At 37.7% G+C, this 16,715-nt stretch overlaps 1 protein-coding gene across 5 annotated transcripts in view; it reads right to left on the bottom strand.

Moving 5' to 3' along the window:
* hivep3a (HIVEP zinc finger 3a) overlaps positions 1-16,715 on the bottom strand; it is a 91,145-nt gene extending 74,430 nt beyond the window's left edge. For all 5 annotated transcript variants that reach the window (XR_012394973.1, XR_012394974.1, XM_005159549.6 and 2 more), the window contains exon 1: positions 16,540-16,715. The gene's annotated coding sequence lies outside the window, so the exon portion shown is untranslated. The remainder of the gene's footprint in view (positions 1-16,539) is intronic.

Consider the following 16,715-nt stretch of genomic DNA (forward strand, 5'->3'; position numbering starts at 1 on the left):
CACTTCCAAATCCCTTTTGCTATGAAATCTATAGCATTCATAGCACAGGCGATAGATGGATAGAGTGATTAGGGTGTGTAATGGGGGCTTGATATGTTTGGATAAGTACAGTCCTGAATACTCCAATTGTTTTAACAACTTTTTGTACTAAACATAGCACACTATTGTAAATCTAACAAGCATGAATGATATATGTTGGATTTTTTTAAGCATTTCAGCAACCATAATACAATGAAGAAAATGAGTCTGATGACAATGGGAGTGATTTTCTTTTCTCATTCTGCCTGTTTTGTCCAAAGCAGAGAGAAAGACAGAGGAGAATAAAAGATAAACGTGCTGGGAAAGCCTGATGACTACATACTGTCCGGCCAAGCCCTCTGTACACTTGTCAACATTGCTCCAGGTTGCAAACAGGATGTGCTTCAGCACCGTGGACAGGGGCAAACAGGCAGGCCAAGGACACAACATGCATAATAAACCACTCATGCCTGATCACAAGAGGAAGACAAGGAGCACAAGTCATCCCACTTGAGTATGGGTAAAGCCCAGGGCAGTTTGAATGAGGTCCTCAAGCCCTCTTCATTCATCTCATTTAGAAAGGAAAGGCACTTACCACAAAAATGCGGCAATAAGCAAGAAGTTGAAGGAAGGAAAAAAATTTCTACATTTCTAAGACTGATTTGGATCAATATTTAGTCAATCGTTAATAATTAAAAGGTGAAGAGACACTTTGAATGACAAAAAAATTACTATAACACCTCGAAATCTCAACAAACAAAAACACATAAGAAGTCTAAAAGTTATTTTGAAAAGCATGTGATCATAATGATTTGGTTGCAATGGCTCTTTTATTTGTACACAAGTCATGAAACATTACGTACTGTACTGTAACACTGTTTAAAGGGGTGGTCCACAATGTATTTTTAAGACTTGGTTGTGTTTATAGGATGCAAAGCAATCTGTGTTCATGCTTCACTTGGAGAAAATTTGATTATATACAGCACCTTAGCTAGCATGAAAACAACATCATATTCAATAGTTCCTCTGAAAGGCCTGCCCTCAAAAGGCTCTGATTGGTTTGCTAACATAATGTGTTGTGATTCGCGGATTGACTTTACGTCACTCCCACAAGCGTGCGCTTTTGCACTGTGTAAATAGTCCAGTCAGAGCAGCTGTTAGCAGTATTAGCTGCCTGAATCAGACAGAAATGAAGAGCACGTAGCTCACGCCTGCTCTCTTTAATAAAATCTGACAAGTGTCTTTCACATATATTTGGAAAAAGCATGTGTAAGTATTATAAACGTTCTCATATCATTAGCGAGTTTTTTGAGATGTAGAACACACGGAAAGCAGATGCATAGAGAGTCACACATAGAGAGACACTGCAGCGTTGCTGAAGATTGTGGCTGTTTACAGGGGTTTGACTGATAAATATGAATTTGTAGTTAAATTGTTAATGTTGCCAAATAGCATTTCCTGTTGTGTAAATCCTTGTTTTCGTGCTTGCTACAACAAACTGTTAACGCTAGAAACTCTGCATATATACTGATCAGTTTTAACATATAAAAATACTTATAGGTTGTGTCTCACAATCCACAGCTTTGTCGGTTGGAAAAGATTTATCCGAATCTAGCACTGAACTGAGAGAGTTTCTGGAGGTTCCCCTTTGTCAAATGCTAGCACTACATCTTTTTTATATAATTCTCTAGAACATAACTAAAATTAAACTGTAAGCACTTCTGTCTTTGCGCCGTCTCCTTTGAAAGCCCAAATACAAAAACAAAACTGCTCTGTGGAAAAGCAGCATTTGGATGACATTTTAGCTTTCACTGCTTTAACATTATAGCGTCTCTGGCCATGCCCCTTCGCTGCACAGACTGTGTGGGCGAGGTGAATGCACGTAATAGTAAACCCTTGTGATTTCACTAGCCAGGATGTATTTTTTTGTAATCCCCAATTTCGCTTGCTGTAGGCTTTGCTATGCTAACTCTAAAAGCCAAGGTCTCCCTTTTCATTGAACTTTGAGTGTTTTACATTCAGAGATGTTGTTTATGTTCACACAGCTACACATCAACTAAAGTTTAAAGTATGATCTCATAGTGGACCACCACTTTAAAAATATACTACTTTGAAGCAAATAAAAATTAATTGAGTGTCATATTTATTTACAATGTCAACTCCAAAGTCGACTCTGTAGCAGTGTGTTTTAATTTTAACTACATTTGGCTTCAACCATAGATCATCATATCAAAGAAGGTCAAGACTCAACCTATTAATTTAACACTAGAACTACCAAGGCAGTTATTCTGACCAATAAAAAAAATTGTAATTTAATAATTTTGTTCAAATAGAACTAATAGCTATAGAACACTTTTGTTCTGATAATGCATGCCTTTGCTGTCTAGCAACTTTCTGCTATGAAAAACACAACTTTATGGTATCAAAAACAAAATTTTACTTCAAAAATTTCTTTAACAAAACTTTCACTGCTGTGAACAAAACTCTGCTCTGCTTGCTGGACAAAGTAAGATACACCCTTTCAAGAGCAGTCTAGTAACAATACAGACTAAATTACAAAAAAGAAGAAGGTATTTTTAGGGTAATGTTTAGAATTTGACAACAGAAATTCAAAGTTTAATAATTAAATCTCAATTGAAGCTTTGAATGTAAATATGATTTTGATCACCCAAAACAAACTGCAAATGAACTTCCTTTTGGCATAATTACTGTTCGCGGTAATGTCACACAATTATTATTTTTTTAATATTATATAATATGAAGTTAGTAGACAAGCTTATTTGACACACTGTAATCTAATAGATTTAAGTATCTTTCTTGCCCTTTACAGTAATCAGAAGAATATTTTTAAAAATGACTAAACTTTATATTTATACCTGCCAACACTCCTGTTTTTCCCGGGAGTCTCCTGTATTTCTGACCCATCTCCCGTATTGTTCTGTCTCCCGAAAAATTCCTCGAATTCCACCCAACACCCCTACCCGCCCATACCCCAGTCCGGCCGTCCAGTTAGTTTTATGGTTTAGTCCCCATGTGCACCGAACCCAACACACAACTATTCACTAATGCTCCCCGCACCTCAGTTGTAGGCACAAAGTCTAAATTGCATGGCTCAAAAGCATTAAGGAGGTGTCCTAATAAACTTTTGCTATTTTAAGAATAGAAAAATACGGTTTTAAGCCTGCCGCATGGTCTAACAGGGCTGTGCTTATTCTCTTAAGGAGTTATGTGTCACGCCACGCAGCGCCATGTATTTTAGAATTCTGCACATAGGTTTCTATCAGGGTATACACACCGGCGCCGCAAGTCGGCGGATACCAGTGGCACCCAGCTATGACTTAGGACACTGTTCACATTTTTGCTGTGTCACTGAGTGCCATCTGAATACTTTTATTAAAACTTAACATGCAAGTGTGCGCGCCTTGTGTGCGATACTTTCAACTGTCATGTGCTCACCTTGTTGTGACGCCAAGCGGCACATCAGGTGTGCGACTTGCTTCAGAGTCTTATCTCCCATTTCCTTTAGGGGTCAGATGCATCACACCATGGCACATTTACTTCTAACATAGCAGACTTTTTAAGTGGAAAAAAGTTGAACAGACCACCTGCAGCGTGAGAATAAAGAACGAGCCTCCTCCATTCGACTTTTTTACTTTCTCTTTACTTTACTTTTACTCTTACTTTTAACTTTTAATTTTTACTTTTAATCCTTTACTTTTGTGTATAAGAAAACTATTTTATACGCACTCCTCTGAAGACATTATTAAGTCTCTATATTTAAGTTTTTTTGTTAAGTGTAAAGATTTGTTTCAAAACTATTTAAAAATTTTGTTCTAATTTCCAGCATCATCCAAACACGCGTCCTATTCTCATGCCCCATATGGTGATGCATATATTTCCAAAACCTGACAGGTGGACAACTCTAAACCTGAGGCATGGAAGCAGTGTTTTTGTTTATGTAGAAATTAATACGTTTTTTTACATTTTAATAAACTTTTTATCATATGTAAATATATTTGTGCATTGCTGTACATTCTGTATATATTAAGCATTGCGTAAGTGGTTGAAACCACCTAGGCGCTAACACACTCTGCGCTGGACTTTAGACCTGCTTTTAGATGGTCAATACCGCAGTCTATTTCAGCAATGCACCAACGATGCACCTTAACACACCTCTATTTTTGACCAGCACATCCACGAGTCCACTAAGTGGCGCAAATGATTTGCTATTTAAAAAACGTGGTGCAAAACATAAAAATTAGAGTTGCGTTTGTCTGAAATGGCAACAAATTGCAAAATACACGTCTTACGATTTACTGCGTCAGGTGTATGATAGGGTCTTTAATATCAGACGTGGATCAAGATTTTCTTGATATCACACGTAAAGTTCTTCCACGTTGTCAAAATGTTAGATTTAGCATTGTTGGTCTGTGCTGATGATAGTTCTAAGTGCAGTATTTCAAATACGGGATATATCCAATGCATAACAGAAAGTTCACGAGAGGCTTTTTATCTCTGTACCAACAGTTTCTTTGCAGCAATAAAGCAGAAATTCCAGACATTTGTATTTAGTGAAAATCATTCAGCAATGACAGAGCAGGATCTTTGGAAACATCAAGCACAGAATCTTAACATTTTTACTAGAAAACTGCATTCAAACTGCAGCTTTAGTGCTTGTGGTCCTATTCAGATCATTCTGGCAGCTCAGAGGAAGACCACAACAGTTTAGGGTGCCATTTGGGATTAGGATTTAGATGCTTGATTAAGGCAATGAAGTATCTAAGTGTCTATCAGTCTTCCTTTGAGTTTGCAAATCCATGACATAATGTCATGTTAACTGTCAGGTAGAAGACTTCTCAGAGCTCACTTCAGTGAACACTTGGCAGAAGTGGACACAAAGCATTACAGGTGATTGGCATTCTCAAAGGGGCCCTCGTGAACATCCAAATGAAAGCTAAAATGAAAAATAGGACACCCTACGGTCTCATAGAATTAATGAACATGTGCATGTGGCAGCCATTGTTAGTCTATGAGATTGCAAGTGCACATGAAGTGTGCCATTGGGGATTAGGCCTACAGCATGTTGGCTGCAAGATACTGTATGCTTTGAGGGCACCAAATAGTGTCTCCAACCTAGGCATGATTTGACTCTGCTTCCACCCCGTGTTTTGGAATATGCATGTGATGGTACAGAAATGTTGTTTAAATTTCAAATACTGTGTGCTGGTAAATAAAATTAATGGTAAAATTGCAACACTTGACAGAAGACAGTGGCTGAAATGTCAAAGTTCCTTTAAAGCAAGTTATTTCACTCGGCAGCCATTTTTAAAATGCAAATGCAAGCTTTTATTTCTTTGAATGGGGAAACATCAATTTCTCCAAAACTGTTTGCCACGCTTACATTGACAATTCAAATTTGAAAGCCCCAGTGATATTTAACAACAATTGCCCCATAAATGTTGTTTCTATATGTTAGAATTATCACAAAAAAAGCTCTTTTTCAGGTTATACATGTGCACATGAAGGAAACAAAATTACAATGCCAACCTACTTTATGCCTGTATCTAGAGGATGGGATCAGACATCATTCTGTCAGTCAAACTATATAGCTTCCATAAGAATGATTAACTTATACACAATATCATCCTCTGAATAAAGCAGTGTCCATTTGTACTCAGTTTTCTGAAATGATTTCCAATTTATTCCTGACTTCAAATCTTTTATTTATGCTGAAAAGTCTATTTAATCTAATAACATATCTATATGTCAAAAATAATAGCTTAATTGTTGGATACAATGTTTTAGGAATTACTAGATGTATTGCTCCTTTTCAATTAGCCTACCAATCTGGTTGATAGTACAGGCGATTTTTCAGTGCATTGCTAAGTTGGGCTGAACTACAGTTCAAGTCCTAGATCGACAAAGGGTCCACCTCACTGACAGCTACACACAAATGAGACATGGATATTAATTTAACCTTTCTGTAATGCTGTGGCTTGACATAAAAGCTGCGGTATTGACCAACTGTGGAAATGAGGCATATTCCTTGGTCATATTCCAGGGTGAAAATGCCTTTATTTATTTGGCTTAAAAAAGTAAGATGGCTTTACTGTCACAAGAGTTGACCAGCAACTGAACTTAGACCCACCTTGATACAAAGTTTACAGAGTGGTTTTAATCAGGGTCAGATTATTCATAGTGTTGTTTCAACATTCAACAACAAATCAAACATTCATTTTTAGTCCACAAATTTATGTACAAATGGGAGCACCACTGACCCTAAGGAGAACCTCTCTGTAAAGTCTTCTTCAGAATACCTCAAAACTTACAATGGGAAAGATAAGAACAAATTGTGGTCAATCTGTTGAACCCTTCTTTCATAATTTGAACAAGTAATCTTGGTATCTGGCCATGGAAAATGTCTTCAGACATTGAGAGAAGCTATACACTGCCTCAGTTCAGGGTTAAAAGAATTGTTGTAAATATGACAAACAAGAAACATCATTCACTACAATATATATAATAAAATAGTCCCAAACATTTGATAAGTATTAAGTAATATTCATTATTAAGTTATTAGAAATAATGTGTGTTAAGTATTCCTTTCGTATTCCTTTGATATTAAAATGGTAACAATAATAGTACAACTCCACTGATATCAGTATTAAATTGATAATTCACCCCAGCATGAAAATTCGCTCACTATTTATCACAGTTTATTTCGTCTGTTCACACAAAACAAATAAGGACATTTTGAAGAAATCTTAAGAAACCATTACTTTCCCAAATAGGAAGTACAATTAACTGTTTTGAGGTATTTCAGAACATATTTTCATTGTGTGTTCAATTGAAAAAAATGGACTCAAATGGGTTTGTGACAAATAAAGGGTGAGTAAATGATGAAAAAATATTCAGTTATGGGTGAACTATCCCTTTAACTGCTGACATTTTGGGACCATGGTAACCTAAATTCAACATATTTGGCCAACTTGGATTTACCTTGGATTTACTGTAATCTCCTCAAGTTCTAAACTCCAAACAAAGCCAGAGCTTCAGCGAGGTGCGCATCACCAAATATGAGTCATGTTGTCATCACACTCATACACTTATCGAACAGCTCAAGCACTAAAGCAGATTTGGCCCTTGCTTGGCTCTTGTCTGGATAGAATAGGTTTAATTCCTTCTGAACTGTGCCTGTATCAGGTATCAAGAAATCAAACTCCGTATTGGCTCTGATGACACACCTTCAGAGTGCCATTTGGGCTCTGGGCCTATCAGTTTCACAATCGAGGCTTTATTCCTCGAGACTATAACGGCTGAAACTTTAAGTATGATTACAGAGGGATTGTCTTAAATAACCTCAAAGAGAAAAGGCACTGTGAGCTAAATCTTACGCTGGCAGAACACATTTAGCAAAGAGTAGAGCTGAGTTACGAGAGTTACGGGAAGGACAGTTAAGCATCAGGTTTGAGTTTAAGGGAATACTTGGGATTATTTGAGGTAGCCTTTGAGCGATGTAAGAAGGATCTTCGCATTTGGTTACATTATAAGATATCGTTTGCTTTACACACAATTTAGGACTGTCATTTCGAAGGCGGCTTTGGTTCCACATCGTTCTCTGTTACTTTAATGTTGGACTCTGTTGCACATTTAAAGTTTACCAGTCATTTATACTCTTCGGGTATGACTTGGAGGGCAAACTGCAGGTGCAAAGGACTGCAGGCCAACTGCACAAAAAAGTAGTATGATGCAGACAGAAAGTAGGCTGTGTGAGGCAAGATCCTGGTTGTTCTTGAGCAACATTGCACCTTTGCGCTCTTGGGATGTCTCTCAGAAAAAGCAGTGAGATAAATATGGGTTCAGGCTTTCCTGGGAGCCACAGGGGAGATTCCTTGAGAAGGTATGGCCTGTCCAATGCAGAGCAAACTGCAAAAAATTCCACTTCTCTATGGAAAGGCTGTCTTATCAGTATGTCAGCATGCCAGGCCATCAGAAACACAAGGAAATGTGCCTTTGTGGGTCCTGCAGGGAAGAACTGATTAAACCACAGCAAATGCCTGGCTAGTAGCTAAATTGGGTCTACTGGGTTTGATTAATAATGAGAATTGATTGGATGGTGCATTAATGATTGTAATTATTTCCACTATTAATTATTATGTGCTTTAATTATTCATGTGACACATGAATTCCTAATTCGAGGGCAAAACGACTTATCTGTAGCAGCAAAAGGCCAATAGTTTGTCTCAAACACACAGGCTGTTTCTCAATATGCGTTCTTCCGCGATCTTGCATCCTCGCGTTCTTGTGTAACGTCATCATCGACTGCCAAAGATCAGTTCCAAAACTCAAGAACGCTAGAACGGAGGACACGTGAAAGTTACTGGATGTGTTCTAGCTATCGAGGACGCACCGATGCAGACTTGTTCTCCGAACTCTCTTTCGAAGTCTCAGAAGTCATTGCGACTGGAGATGTGAAGCGCAGAATTTTATATAGATTTATAATTAAAGTTAGAGATATCACTTTTTTCACTCAGGAGTTTCCTAAATGAGACGGTAAGAGTAAGTATTCATTCATTTTCTTTTCGGCTTAGTCCCTTTAATAATCTGGGATCGCCACAGCGGAATTAACCGCCAACAATCCAGCATATGTTTTACGCAGCAGATGCCCTTCCAGCTGCAAACCATCACTGGGAAACATCCATACACACTTATTCACACACATACACCACAGACAATTTAACAGCACACCCAATTCACCTACAGCACATGTCTTTGGACTGAGGGGGGAACTGGAGCACCTGGAGGAACAAGGGTGTAGAATTGGCATGGACGGAGAGGACATGTCCCCACCAATATCCACCAATTACTGAAATGTCCCTACCAATAGTTTAATCAACTCAAAAGTCAAGTTCAGCTTAATACTATTAACCAAGGCTGTGCAATTAATTAAAATTCGGTTTCAATTTTGGCCTCCATGATTATATAAAAAAATTATAATTGGTATAAAACAGTTTAATTGCATCACACACATCTCTAAAATCCTCTACATTCATACCTCCTCAAAGCATGACTGCAGTTAAAATGACATAAATTGACTTTTGCAGCATGGGATAGGATGTTATGTGTATTATTAAGTGTTTATTTTATATTATTATTTACTTTATTCATGTTTTTAAAAGATTGAAACAGAATTTGTGCTTTTCAACGCTTGCGCAGGGATGTATGTCCTCACCAATGTCAAGAGCATATCTACACCTTTGCAGAGGAAACCCACATGAACACGGGGAGAACATGCAAACTCCACACAGAAATGCCAACTAATCCAACCAAAGCTCGTATCCAGCAACTTTCTTGCTGTGAGGCAAACGTGCTACCCACTGCTTCGCCCCTAAAAGTAAACTTTACCATGAAAATCTTAAAGGCATAAACCAGGGTGTTTGCAGTTAAAACGGTGTGAAGGTCATGTGACCATCAGGAAGAATGTAGCATCTCATTTCTCACAGGACGCTTTCTGTGAGTTTGTACTTCCAAGATGACCTGGCAAGACCGGCCTACACAAGAACACAAGTCTGCTTTCTGTGTTCTTAGAATTGAGAAACAGCCACAATTTTATTTTAAGAGCTGTTTAGACCAACATTAAAATGATGTCATCATCTACTCACATTCAAATTATTAAAAAGACGTTTAACTTTTGAAACAATCTTGGTTTGAAACGGATAGAACTGGATTATCTTTTCATTTCACTGGTTTATTTTTGGCGTACTTGTTGCAGAAACATATTTAAAGAGGACCTAATATCCCCTTTTTTACAAGATGTAACGCAAGTCTCACCTGTCCCCAAAATGAGAAATTTCCACTCGAAATACATTCATCATTTACAGACTATGATGTAATTGCCCATTTTGCATGTTTGTCTCTTTAAATGCAAATGAGCTTTGTTCAATTAAGTCAAAGGTTGAGCTTTCATAGTTTGTGTGCATCCAAAAATCACCTGCTTCGAATGTTATCACTCGATTGAATGGGCGGTATCAGTGGTTATTAGCTCATAAATATGAGCCAGTGGGGCCTTCATCTATCCACATGGTTAATCAGCTATACTAACAGTAAAGACTTCAGATCCAGATCTGTTTTTACATTGCTGTGACGGTTGGGTTTAGTGTTGGGGTATGGGGTAGATGTTAATACAATACAATTTATTCGAAAATGTAATAAATTCTCTTTAACTTCCAGCTGCAGCCGTATCCTACTGGCCCATATCAGCTGATAACCACTGATAATGCCCATTCAATCCAGTGATAGCAATCCAATCGGCCTGCAAAAATTGCATACATGGAAAACAGTAATCCAAAGAAAAAGCACTGAAAAATACAAAAGGCAAAAGTGACCTACAACTTCCTGCTAGATTCTGAAGTGTACATTCAATGGACACTTTACTGTCCCATGAGGCCATAGGAGAGAATTTATGTTTGGAGGTGACACAACTGACACAGATAATCCATGTGATAATGATAACATGGAAGATGTTAAATGTCCAAATTCTATTCACACAACTCAAATTCATATTATCATATATAGAGCACACTTTTCCATCGGTGCTTAAAGGTGCAGTAGGTGATTGTCTTCAGAAACATTTTTTGTTGTGCTGACTGAAAGTCTCTTTCTTTCAATAGTACTAATTAAAGTAAACGATTCAAATGTATTTATATAGATTTTTATATTCTGGGTAAGGCATAAGACAAAAAAATGTTCATCCAATTAAAATAGTGTTGCGCCGACATCTCCCATAAGACTGATAAGTGGATCAAACTGTCTGTCAGCAAATGCAGATTTGAACTAGTGTGTACCTATTTGTACGCAGCTCTGCCGTTTGTGCATACACGTGCTGCTCGTTCATGAGAGAGAGAGAGCGGGCGCGAGAGAGAGCGAGTGGTAAAAACATGCTGAATCAAAACTTTTTAAAATCCTAAACTAATATTGGAGTTACTTTTGCATGCTGGGGGAAGGACGACACCATGGCTGAAGTATTTCGCTTAGACAGGTAATGTTCTGTTTTAAAACTATTTTAGTCATGCAGAGCTGATGTAGATTGAGTTGTTATGAATGGGTTATATGCACAGAAGTGTTGTTCAGCCACTGAAATCTTTCGGTGAAAGACTGATGTGACTATTTTCAGTTTCATAAGGGACCTTTTACAACATCGATAATGTAGATTTTTATTTAGTTTAATAATAAACCATAAGTAAATAGCGCTAATCCGCTTAGCCCGCTTTACTGGGGTGAAGCAGGTTTTATATTCACATTGGTTCATTTTTGAACAATGACAACCTGTGATGTGCTCCCTATATTGTTTACCACTACTCTGAATACTCGGTTAGAAATAGCATGCAAGTATGGCTTAGTAATGAGTGTACTTCCTGCACACTCCCAGCCAAGCTTTAGCTTTAGCTTTAGCTCAACACATGAGAGAGGATTCTGCTGTCATCTTTAAGGTGCGCACACTCGTGTTTTTAGGAGACGGGGCTTTGGACGGCTGGGGAGGGAAGGTGTTTCAGAGATTTATGCTAGCAGGCTGCATTGTGGCAGATCACCTACTGCACCTTTAAGTATGTTCGAAATCAAATGTAGTACCTACAAATATAGCAGATGATTTAGGTTACACCATCGAACTCTCTGATGTAAAGCATTTAAAACAAATTATCGATTTGGCTTTATCATGTCTATCATGCTCACTTGAAAAAAATAGACATATCAGTTCATATTAGGGCTGGGAGATTAGCAAAAATGCAGTCACGATAATTATTTTTTATTTTCAACGATGATGCCTCCAGATATAAAAGTGCATCCCGACAATGACTGAAGCCACAAAAATTAGAGGTTACATTAAATGCCATTACATATTTTCGGATAATACATTTTTGGTTGTCAAAAATTCAGTCCAGGGCTTATCATTGTTATTGACATAAATTTTATCGCTCTTCGATATAATATTGTTTATCGGCCCAGCCCTATTTCATATTAATGACAGAAGCATGATATACTGTACAGTACCAGTTTCTATACTGTTTATATAAAACAGTGAAAACCCAATTAAATTGGTCAAAATGCTTGTAAATGATAAAAGATGTTAAATGTACTAAAGGGATAATTCCTTTACTTGTTCCAAACAAACTAGGAAGATATTTTGAAGAATGCTGGAAATTTGATAAAATTGAAATCAACAGTTTCAGTAAAATATCTTCTTTTGTGTTTGACTTGCAGAGGTTTGACACTACATTAAGAGTGAGTAAATGAAAAATTCAAATATTTTAGGGTGAACTATCCTAATTTATGTGACAACATTATTCTTTCATTTATTATCTTTTTGGCTTAGTCCCTTTATTAATCCAGGGTCCCCACAGAAGGATAAACTGCCAACCTATCCAGCATGTTTTATGCCCTTCCAGCTGCAACTCATCACTGGGAAACATCCACACACACTCATTCACACATATACTACGGACAATTTAGCTTACCTAATTTACCTGTACCGCATGCCTTTGGACTTGTGGGGGTAACTGGAGCACCCGGAAGAAACCCACACGAATACGGGGAGAACATGCAAACTCCATACAGAAACACTAACTGACCAGGCCGAGGCTTGAAGCAGCAACCTTCTTGAACATGCTACCCACTGCGTCACATGACACTATTATAAATAGAATATAGCTAAAACTCTTTAAGTGAACTTAAATAAATAGTGCAACATAATTAAATTAATTTGGAATATATCCAAATTACTCTGATATGGTATCTAGTATTTTTTTACATGATTTGGTCATATTTACATTCAAAGGGCACATATTTTTCAAAATTTAAGAGAAGTAATTTGTGTCTCCAGAATGTGTCAACAGTTTCAGCTCAAAACACCCATCAGATTATTTATTATACCTTTCAGAATATTGGATTTTCTGCTCTAAACACAATGTAGCTCTTTTTGTTGCCTGTGCCTTTAATGTTAGTTCTTCCCGCCCACCGTTCTCACGTGCCTGTTAGAGTGTGCCTCAATCTCCATCTCGGCTGCGTCAGATAAACAGCACAGTGACATACATGAAGGAAGCAGATCTCCCGTAATATTTGTGGGAAATATTACAGTAAGAGCAGGGCTTTACATTAACACCCGCCAACCCGCCAAATGCGGGTAGATTTTAACTTTGGCGGCTTAGACAGGCAATTCCACTAGCCACTTTGGCTGGTTGAAAATAATTGTTAAATTGTAGTTTTCTTAAAAGCAGGGTTCAACAATAAGGATAACCCAATATGCGTGCAAATGTGATCTTAGAATCGAGAAGCAGCACGACTGATAAAAATAATTGTTTTCGCACGAGCAGAAGAAAGCAGGTTAATACCAAATGAGAGGATAATCACTCCAGCTAAAAGCTGATGTGATGTGCGCGACTGTTTAGAACGAATGTGCGCTCCCGTTTCCTTTCGTGAAGCAACCGTGTCTGTCTGGTAACACAACTGTGATCAGTTCTCTTTTAAATAGACTAGGCAAAAAGTTAAGCTAATGCACCCACAGCCCTGCTGCTTTCAGGAGGTCCAAATTTGTCTTTTTGTAAGCAGCACCAGTTGCTTTCACTTTGAACAGATTATTAGGTCCAATGTTAACAGTGTGCATGTGATCATCCTTTCATTATCACACAGTATTTTTTGATCTACTTTCATTTGCTTTCAATTTTGTTAATATGGTTTAATTATCTTTTTTTTTTTTTTTACAATATTGCTTTAATGGGAGATTAACTCCCCATTTATGTGTTGCTAACTGGTGGTCCGAGAGACCTTTAGCTAGGACAGACTACTGTGCATAGTTTTAGATTCATGACAAAAACTATTTTTAAAAGTCAATTGTTTTCTTTGTTTATTTAAGAAATATTTTGTTAAATAAAAAGTAGATTATACCGCTATATTTTGCTTGTTTTGACACATTTAAAATTTGTGGCTAAGAAATAATCATTGTTTGGTGTGGTCAGAGATAAACTTGGTAAATCCTTCATTTTGAGCTCTGAAAAGTCATGTGAAATAAAAACTAATTGCAATATAACACTGTGAAACCATGACCCATTTGCTCATCCTCTTTGAGTAAACTCATACACGACAAACAAACAAAAAGTGAAATGAATGAGGAGGCATGTGGAGATAATACAAAAACTACTAGCCACAGAGGCCAGTGATCAAAAAAGTTAATGTCAAGCCCTGAGTAAGAGCTTTCCCAATTATTATTTTATGTATTTGTTGTGGAGTTAATTAAATTCTTTATGCAACCCATCGCACACTGTCTTGTTACAAAGTTCAAGCACACACACACAGCATGTGCGTTTAACTTTGCACTGTTTTGGCACGGCAAATGTGACAGAATACACTTTATTATACACTGATGTATAAACATTTGCCATGCTAATGTACAAAATAAACCTGATTTAAGTCCAGATTTAAGATTTAAGGGGTTGAAGCGTCTTTTATAATTGTACTGACATGCGGCTGTGCTGATAAAGTAAAGATGGTTAATGCATTTTAAAAATGTTCTAAACTTGTAAAACTCATTCTTCAATCACATTTAATAATTATTGATGATCACAGCGAGCTTAACAGGAAATTAAAAAAAAGAGACTTATTGTGGTATTTCACACCAATATGACTGGACACACTATACCTGCACACAGATCTGTCGAAACAGCTTCCAAAGGTAGATTTTCATCATAGGTACCCGATAACTAGTGAATAGTATGGGACTGTTTTGTATATGTGTATGTGTGTGTTATCAACAGCCAATCACAGCTGTCATGAGTCATCAGTGCATGTATTTTTCTCTGCAGCTCCAGCCGTATTAGCCATTTGACATTTTAATGATTGAGAACATGTCATTTAAAATCAGATTATACTTTTTCATTATTATTAAAGTATGCCTCTGAATATATAAACAACCCTTAAACACAAGAATGTGAAACATTTTGTAGTGCAGACAGCCTTTACAGATGTATAGAACATGTAAAACACAGAACTGAAAAGTCTGCTAAAAGTACATTATAAAAATAGGTAAAAACCTGTACAGTATCAGAACTGCTGTGTGTTTTTGCTGAAATGATTTCTATTTTGACAGCTCAGACGTCCAGGTTTCTCTATGAAAATATCAGTTTTACATTTCATTTTTTAACAGTCTATCTTTTTTCATATTCTCATGATTTTATAATGCGCCTTTGGCTTATTCAGGCAGAATATCTCTGGAAATGACAAAAAAGGTGAACTATAATTAGGCCACATCAACATAAATCACACAAGCTATGGGCTACAGCGTCACATCATCCGAGCACGAGCGACGCGACAAATTACAACTCATATCGGCGACGCGTATGGCGTTTTAGGGGGCGTTCATACAGAACACTCCGTTGAGAAATAACCGAACAGGGCCCATGGATTGAAAAGCTGAATTATTAGCATTACAGTAAAACGCAGCGTTCATGTCACAATGATCATCCTGTTCGTCTGTTGAGACAAAGTATCAGAATGTGAACGCTCTTTTCGCTTCGACGCTTTTATTGTAGGTTAGTTTAGTCGCCCAGCTTATTGTTTTGTACTGTATTGTTAGCTTGTTAACGCAATAAGGAAACGCAGAACCACCGTTGCTCTCTATAATGTAATAAAGACGCGCGTGCTGCCGGACTACCGCGCTGTCGATGTAACAAAGGCGATGAACAAACGCAGCGATGAACTGCTTGTTTGCTTGCTTGATTGACTGATCGTCATTACGAGCTGACATTTTGCATCTTTCCATGATTGACAGGTTCGCAATGACCCCCGTTTAACCCAGTCCCGCATTCGGCGATTATGTAACATTATTGATGATTTCATCGCGCTCTGGACAATGCCGGGAATTCTGTGCGCCTACAACACACTCTTCAGTCCGCTGTTTAAACGGCAAATAAACGTCGACTAGAGGCGCATTAGTTCTAAAATGCATCCGCAATAACCTGCGTTCATCATCCATTATATATGTAATGCTTCCCAAAGAGTCTGGATTTCCTGATGACGCTATAAGCTGCACTTGAAAACCTGAACGGTAGGAAAAGAGCGATGATGTCATTACATTTCAGTTACAGTATATTAACATTTACTCTCGATCACAAAATAGATTGCGTGTTAATATGGCTATCAAGAGGCCAGCTGTTAAACATATAACTGTAGTCTTGCTGAATATATTTAGTGACCTCTTTTACACCACTGACAATGCAACATATACCCACCCTGTGCCTTGGCACCTAGAGTGATGCACCCTAATGAGCTCTTCACTGTAAAAACGCAGAGTATATTAATGCAAAAATACAAATCACTCTAAACTCACATTAAAAGATCTTGCGGATTATTATGATTTCTTTCTTTAAATAATATTTGCACACCGCATGGGGCAGACTTGTGTTGTTCGGATGTACTGTACCCTGCAGGACAGATTAGTGTACACAATGAAAGAGATGTCAGAAAGACGTTTACCTGACAGCGTGGCCGTTCCCTCTCCATCTATTATTCCACGAAGAGCCGGACACCCGAATGCTTTGTAGCATTTAGGTCCAGAGAGGCAGATCTGTCGGATGCTGGTACGTCTTTACTGTCGTCCAGCGGCTGGCACAAGCAGAACTGCAATCTCGCGCAGGACACGCTGCTTCGGT

This window comes from Danio rerio, chromosome 19, assembly GCF_049306965.1.
Source record: "Danio rerio strain Tuebingen ecotype United States chromosome 19, GRCz12tu, whole genome shotgun sequence".
Classification (NCBI taxonomy): domain Eukaryota; kingdom Metazoa; phylum Chordata; class Actinopteri; order Cypriniformes; family Danionidae; genus Danio; species Danio rerio.